General features: G+C 45.5%; 1 protein-coding gene across 3 annotated transcripts in view; it reads left to right on the forward strand.

The window, feature by feature from the left end:
• Nucleotides 1-8,658, forward strand: part of LOC126473915 (cuticle protein 16.5-like) — a 319,612-nt gene that overhangs the window by 226,432 nt on the left and 84,522 nt on the right. The window lies entirely within an intron of this gene.

Consider the following 8,658-nt stretch of genomic DNA (forward strand, 5'->3'; position numbering starts at 1 on the left):
AGGTCATGTAGCCAGAGACTTTAATCAGTTGCTAAATATATTTGTTTTATGAAGAACTCTATTAATCCCTGTAAGTTTGTGATCAGCCGTGAATGACTTGTATGGAAATTTCAAATTTTTCAGTGAGAATTCAGACTTGTTTCCGAAGAGTATAAACTCAGCATGGCCATCTTTCCAGTCATAGCTATGAACATTCAGATCTGCATACATTTAAAACCATTAAACAGTGAGTTTTTTAACGAAGTGCTTATTAACTGATAAATTGTTCAGCTCAATTTACACACTGCCTACAAGATAGGGAGGGAGACAGAGAGAGCCGAAAGTGTGAAAAAATCAGTACAAACAGTATTTATTTTCATACTTTCCTTCCACTGATGACCTCAGCAGCTCAGTCCCATAGTGCTCAGAGCCATTTGAACCATACTTTCCTTCCTGGAACTCTGTACTAGAGCGGACTTGGTCACAAAATTTGTTTACTCTAAACGATAATACAGAATAAATATTTTGTTTGAGAAATTTTCTTCATTTGGTAATTACAGCCAGACCGAATTAAATGACCGCACTTTACAGGGATAAAATAGTCCACTCCATGGAACCTGTTCACACGCGTGGTGCTGCAAGCTTATTTTTACGTGATGTTCTCAGCTGAAGAACATTATACAGCGAACCGCCAAAGATACTAGTACAGGTATGCGTATTCAAATAAATAGATACATAAACAGACAGAATACGGGGTAGCAGTCGCCAACGGCTATATAAGACGAGTGTCTGGTGCAATTGCTAGATCGGTTACTGCTGGTACAATGTCAGGTTATCAACATTTAAGTGAGTTTGAACGTCGTGTTACAGTCGGAGCACGAGCGATGGGACATAGCATCTCCGAGGTATCGATGGAGTGGGGATTTTCCCGTACGACCATTTCACGAGTGTTCCGTGAGTATCAGGAATCCGGCAAAATATCACATCTCCGACATAACTGCAGCTGGTGAAAGACCCTGCAAGAGCGGGACCAATGACGGATGAAGAGATCGTTCAACGTGGTAGAAGTGCAATCCTTCGCAAATTGCTGCAGATTTCAATGCTGGCCATCAACAATTGTCAGCTTGCGAACCATTCAACGAAACATCATCGAATGGGTTTTCGGAGCCGTAGGCCCAGTCGTGTACCTTTGATGACTGCATGACACAAAGCTTTACGCTTCGCCTGGGCCCGTCAACAGCGACCCTGGGCTGTTGATGACTGGAAACATGTTGCCTGGTCGGACGTTTCAAATTGTATCGAGCGGATGTACGTGTATGGGTATGGAGACAACCTCATGAATCCGTAGACCCAGCATGTCAGCAGGGGACTGTTCTAGCTGGTCGAGGCTCTGTAATGGTGTGGGCCGTGTGCAGTTGGAGTGATATGGGATCCCTGATACGTCTAGAGACGGCTCTGTCAGGTGACACGTACGCAAGGATCCTGTCTGATCACCTGCATCCTTTCAGGTCCATTGTGCATTCCGACGGACTTGGGCAATTTCAGCAGGACAATGCGACACCCCGTACGTCCAGAATTGCTACAGACTGCCTTCACGAATATTCTTCTGAATTTAAACACTTCCTCTGGCTACCAAACTCCCCAGACATGAACATTATTGAGCATATCTGGGATGTCTTGCAACCTGCTGTTCAGAAGAGATCTCCACCCCCTCGTACTCTTACGGATTTATGGACAGTCCTGCAGGATTCATTGTGTCAGCTCCCTCCAGCGCTACTTGAGGCATTAGTCGAGTCCATGCCACGTCTTGTTGCTGCATTTCTGCGCGCTCGCGGGGGCCCTACACGATATTAGGCAGCTGTACCAGTTTCTTTGGGTCTTCAGTGCACATAGCTCCAGGACAACCCAACGCTGTTGATGTTGTGGTCTTCAGTCCTGAGACTGGTTTGGTGCAGCTCTCCATGTTCTCTATCCTGTGCAAGCTCCTTCATCTCCCACTACTTTCTGCAACCTACATCCTCCTGCGTCTGCTTAGTGTATTCATCTCTTGTACCCTCCACGCTGCCCTCCAATGCTAAATTTGTGATCCCTTGATGCCTCAGAACATGTCCTACCAACCGGTCCCTTCTTCTTGACAAGCTGTGCCACAAACTCCTCTTCTCCCCAATTCTATTCAATACCTCCTCATTAGCTATGTGTTCTACCCACCTAATCTTCAGCATTCTTCTGTAGCACCGCATTTCGAAAGCTTCTATTCTCTTCTTGTCCAAACTATTTATCATCCATGTTTCACTTCCATACATGGCTACACTCCATAAAAATACTTTCAGAAACGACTTCCTGACACTTAAATCTGTACTCGATGTTAACAAATTTCTCTTCTTCAGAAACGCTTTCCTTGCCATTGCCAGTCTACATCTTATATCCTCTCTACTTCGAACATCATCAGTTATTTTGCTCCCCAAATAGCAAAACTCCTTTACTACTTTAAGTGTCTCATTTCCTAATCTAATTCCCTAAGCATCACCAGACTTAATTCGACTACATTCCATTATCCTCGTTTTGCTTTTGTTGATGTTCATCTTATATCCTCCTTTCAGGACACTGTCCATTCCGTTCAATTGCTCTTCCAAGTCCTTTGTTGTCTCTGATAGAATTACAATGTCATCGGCAAACCTCAAAGTTTTTATTTCTTCTCCATGGATTTTAATACCTACTCCGAATTTTTCTTTTGTTTCCTTGACTGCTGCTCAATATACAGACTGAATAACATCGAGGAGAGGCTACAACTCCGTCTCACTCCCTTCCCAACCAATGCCTCCCTTTCATGCCCCACGACTCTTATAACTGCCATCTGGTTTCTGTACAAATTGTAAATAGCCTTTGCACCCTGTATATTACCCCTGCCACCTTTAGAATTTGAAAGAGAGTATTCCAGTCAACATTGTCAAAAGCTTTCTCTAAGTCTACAAATGCTAGAAACGTAGGTTTGCCTTTCCTTAATCTTTCTTCTAAGAGAAGTTGTAAGGTCAGTATTGCCTCACGTGTTCCAACATTTCTACGGAATCCAAACTGATCTTCCCCGAGGTCGGTTTCAACCAGTTTTTCCATTCGTCTGTAAAGAATTCGCGTTAGTATTTTGCAGCTGTGACTTATTAAACTGATAGTTCGGTAATTTTCACATCTGTCAACACCTGCTTTCTTTGGGATTGGAATTATTATATTCTTCATTAAGTCTGGCGGTATTTCGCCTGTCTCATACATCTTTCTCACCAGATGGTAGAGCTTTGTCAGGACTGGCTCTCAGTGCTCTGTCAAACTCTTCACGCAGTATCGTATCTCCCAATTCATCTTCATCTACATCCTCTTCCATTTCCATAATATTGCCCTCAAGTACATCGCCCTTGTATAGACCTTCTATATACTTCTTCCACCTTTCTGCTTTACTTCTTTGCTTAGAACTGGGTTTCCATCTGAGCTCTTGATATTCATACAAGTGGCTCTCTTTCCTCCAAAGGTCTCTTTAATTTTCCTGTAGGCAGTATCTATCTTACCCCTAGTGAGATAAGCCTCTACATCCTTACATTTGTCCTCTAGCATCCCTGCTTAGCCATTTTGCACTTCCTGTCGATCTCATTTTTGAGACGTTTGTATTACTTTTTGCCTGCTTCATTTACTGCATTTTTATATTTTCTCCTTCCATCAATTAAATTCAATATTTCTTCTGTCACCCAAGGATTTCTACTAGTCCTCGTCTTTTTTCCTACTTGATCCTCTGCTGCCTTCACTACTTCATCCCTCAGAGCTACCCATTCTTCTTCTGCTGTACTTCTTTCCCCCATTCCTGTCAACTGTTCCCTTATGCTCTTCCTGAAACGCTGTACAACCTCTGGTTCTTTCAGTTTATCCAGGTCCCATCTCCTTAAATTCCCACCTTTCTGCAGTTTCTTCAGTTTTAATCTACAGTTCATAACCAATAGATTGTGGTCAGAGTCCACATCTGCCCCTGGAAATGTCTTACAATTTAAAACCTGGTTCCTAAATCTCTGTCTTACCATTATATAATCTATCTGATATCTTCTAGTATCTCCATGATTCTTCCATGTACACAACCTTCTTTTATGATTCTTGAACCAAGTGTTATCCATGATTAAGTTGTGCTCTGTGCAAAATTCTACCAGACGGCTTCCTCTTCCATTTCTTACCCTCAATCCATATTCACCTACTACGTTTCCTTCTCTCTCTTTTCCTACTCTCGAATTCCAGTCACCCATGACTATTAAATTTTGGTCTCCCTTCACTACCTGAATAATTTCTTTTATTTCATCATACATTTCATCAATCTCTTCGTCATTTGCAGAGCTAGTTGGCATTTAAACTTGTACTGCTGTAGTAGGCATGGGCTTCGTGTCTACCTTGGCCACAATAATACGTTCACTATGCTTTTTGTAGTAGCTTACCCCCACTCCTATTTTCTTATTCATTATTAAACCTACTCCTGCATTACCCCTATTTGAGTTTGTATTTATAACCCTATATTCACCTGACCAAAAGTCTTGTTCCTCCTGCCACCGAACGTCGCTAATTCCCACTATATCTAATATTAACTTATCCATTTCCCTTTTTAAATTTTCTAACCTACCTGCCCGATTAAGGGATCTGACTTTGCACGTTGCGATCCGTAGAAGGCCAGTTTTCTTTCTCCTGATAATGACGTCCTCTCGAGTAGTCCCCACCCGGAGATCTGAATGGGGGACTGTTTTACCTCCGGAATATTTTACCCAAGAGGAGGCCATCATCATTTAACCATACAGTACAGCCGCATACCCTCGGGAAAAATTACGGCTGTAGTTTCCCCTTGCTTTCAGCCGTTCGCAGTACCAGCGCAGCAAGGCCGTTTTGGTTAGTGTTACAAGGCCAGATCAGTCAATCATCCAGACTGATGCCAACGCTAGTAATTTTGAAATAAGCAAAAAAAAAAAAAAAAAAAAAAAAAAAAAACGGATGGTGTCTTACATGGTGCATCATGTTCCGGGAGTAATAAAAGTCTTCCAAATATGGAACAGAGAAAAGCGGTAGTACTGTTTGTTCACGATAAGTTGCGATTGGCACGGTGGCTGTCGGGAACGGCGGCGTCACAGTTAATGTTGCCGAGGGTTGCGGAGCGGTAAGGGTTAGGCTGCGTCGGCTGCTGGCAGGGGCTGAGCTGGCGCCAGTGCGCGCGGCCGTGACATCGGAGGCGGCGCTTGCGGAAATATTGCACGCTTAAGTGACACTTCCGTCTGACCGGAAATCACCTGTGCCCGAACGAACTGTCAAACCGATGTTCACTAAATACACTGTCATTAGGATTTGATTGAAGATCATCATCACCAGCGCTTGAGGCCGTGGTATTGATAACTTCATCGACGGCCGTTCCCATCATTCCATCCTGTGTCCAATACTCTTGCTCCAGCCACTGAACATTTCTGCAATAATCCTGCCAGTCTCGTGCAGTAACTGAAAGAGAAGCAGCATTAACAAGATTCTGAAATGTTTCCTTCGACTTGTCACCAGTGACATTGTTCTCCTTGAAATTGTGTTTATTTTGGCCTACGCCAATTCTGTCGGACGTTGATCGCAATTTTAGGGTGATAAACGCACTAACCTTTGCAGCCTCCGCTCTCAGTGCTTTTATGCACCACGTACACTTTCACGACTGGCTTGTTTCCCTTCATTGTAGATAACAGGTCAGGCTTCGTCATTGAGTCGTTGCAGTTTATTTGCCCATCTTGCAACCACTCTAACGTCGTAATCCTGAAATCATATTTATTAGGCATTCTATCGGACTCCCACTATGGTATGGCGCATTATCCATACAATCACAGCCGGCCGCGGTGGTCTCGTGGTTCTAGGCGCTCAGTCCGGAACCGCGCGACTGCTACGGTCGCAGGTTCGAATCCTGCCTCGGGCATGGATGTGTGTGATGTCCTTAGGTTAGTTAGGTTTAAGTAGTTCTAAGTTCTAGGGGACTGATGACCACAGATGTTAAGTCCCATAGTGCTCAGAGCCATTTGAGCCATACAATCACAGAACTGGGTGTAACTTGTGAACCACCAAATCTGCAACCCCCCCCCCCGCCCCCCCTACCAGTCGACGTCCACTAGTTTCGTCTTTTTAAAGTACTTCGCAAGTTATTGGAAACACTTTTGTGCCTGAAACTTCCTGACGGCTTAAAACTGTGTGCCAGATCGAGTTCCCAGGTTCGAGTCTCGGTCCGGCATAGAGTTTTAATTTGTCAGAAAGTTTGAAATCAACGCACACTCCGCTGAGGGTGAAAATTCGTTCTAGTTTCTTGAATCTTGGTGCAAGTACTTGTCCAGTTTGTCTTTTCGTCGAAGTTCTTCTCAAACCTACAGAACACCGGTGCGAGAATATCATTGTCGAGAATGGAAATGACACAAGGACAGATGGGCCGAAAGAAATGTACCGTTGGATCCTCTAAAACCCACATAATTGTCACCACTAGTAAAGAAGCTGTGAAATGTATTCACCAATCAGTTTGTTTTACCAGAAGGGAAAGCTGAATGGCAGCACAGACGTCTTTAAATTATGACTGATTTTTTTTATGTTACCGTAGACACAAATGCGCTACATTCGTGATAAAAGCAGTAAATACTGCTTTCAAAAATCGAACAGTAATTAAAACACAGTCTTGGTGAGATGCCTCCCCGCGTTTTTGTTTCCTGTTACCGATTGTTTGAACATGCAATAGACAAGAAATGTTCGAAATTTGCATACGACATCATCAAAGTTTTCAATTTGAGTGAAATCCTCTGATTTTAGTTAATTGAATTGTGTTTCTTGGTAACATCAACATGTGCTCCTCTAATATTTTTTTCTATGTCCTTATTTTTTTATTTCGTCATGATTTTTATTCATTAATAATAGTGCAACAACAGTGCAACAACAGTGCCAATAACTGCAGTGCTGCAGCAAGTACTTGCGGCGAGTCTCTGAAATAAACTTTCTCCAGTGGCATGAAAAACTAAACTTGAGAGAGTTTTTGTTGTAATGTAAACACCTCAGGAAGTAGTTACAGTAGTTACTTGTTGGTGGACTCAGGCCTTTTGTACTACTTTGCATCTAGTCTGCAGCTCGTAGTCCAGTGGCTAGCATTGCTGCCTTTGGATCTCGGGGTCCTGGGCTCAATTCCCGGATAGGTTGTGGATTTTCTCTGCCCGGGGACTGGGTGTTTATGTTGTTCTCATCATTTCATCACCATCATTCGTAACAGTAGCTAGATTGGATTGTGTAAAAATTGGATTGTTTGAAAATTGGCGCTGATGAACGCGCAGTTGAACGCCCCACAAACCACGTATCATCATCACTTCGGATCTAGGGGCAGCTTGACGTTGGCAGCGCTTGGAGTCCAACGAATATCTTTAAAGTACACTCCTGGAAATGGAAAAAAGAACACATTGACACCGGTGTGTCAGACCCACCATACTTGCTCCGGACACTGCGAGAGGGCTGTACAAGCAATGATCACACGCACGGCACAGCGGACACACCAGGAACCGCGGTGTTAGCCGTCGAATGGCGCTAGCTGCGCAGCATTTGTGCACCGCCGCCGTCAGTGTCAGCCAGTTTGCCGTGGCATACGGAGCTCCATCGCAGTCTTGAACACTGGTAGCATGCCGCGACAGCGTGGACGTGAACCGTATGTGCAGTTGACGGACTTTGAGCGAGGGCGTATAGTGGGCATGCGGGAGGCCGGGTGGACGTACCGCCGAATTGCTCAACACGTGGGGCGTGAGGTCTCCACAGTACATCGATGTTGTCGCCAGTGGTCGGCGGAAGGTGCACGTGCCCGTCGACCTGGGACCGGACCGCAGCGACGCACGGATGCACGCCAAGATCGTAGGATCCTACACAGTGCCGTAGGGGACCGCACCGCCACTTCCCAGCAAATTAGGGACACTGTTGCTCCTGGGGTATCGGCGAGGACCATTCGCAACCGTCTCCATGAAGCTGGGCTACGGTCCCGCACACCGTTAGGCCGTCTTCCGCTCACGCCCCAACATCGTGCAGCCCGCCTCCAGTGGTGTCGCGACAGGCGTGAATGGAGGGACGAATGGAGACGTGTCGTCTTCAGCGATGAGAGTCGCTTCTGCCTTGGTGCCAATGATGGTCGTATGCGTGTTTGGCGCCGTGCAGGTGAGCGCCACAATCAGGACTGCATACGACCGAGGCACACAGTGCCAACACCCGGCATCATGGTGTGGGGAGCGATCTCCTACACTGGCCGTACACCACTGGTGATCGTCGAGGGGACACTGAATAGTGCACGGTACATCCAAACCGTCATCGAACCCATCGTTCTACCATTGCTAGACCGGCAAGGGAACTTGCTGTTCCAACAGGACAATGCACGTCCGCATGTATCCCGTGCCACCCAACGTGCTCTAGAAGGTGTAAGTCAACTACCCTGGCCAGCAAGATCTCCGGATCTGTCCCCCATTGAGCATGTTTGGGACTGGATGAAGCGTCGTCTCACGCGGTCTGCACGTCCAGCACGAACGCTGGTCCAACTGAGGCGCCAGGTGGAAATGGCATGGCAAGCCGTTCCACAGGACTACATCCAGCATCTCTACGATCGTCTCCATGGGAGAATAGCAGCCTGCATTGCTGCGAAAG

The sequence above is a fragment of the Schistocerca serialis genome, chromosome 4 (genome assembly GCF_023864345.2).
Source record: "Schistocerca serialis cubense isolate TAMUIC-IGC-003099 chromosome 4, iqSchSeri2.2, whole genome shotgun sequence".
Lineage (NCBI taxonomy): Eukaryota > Metazoa > Arthropoda > Insecta > Orthoptera > Acrididae > Schistocerca > Schistocerca serialis.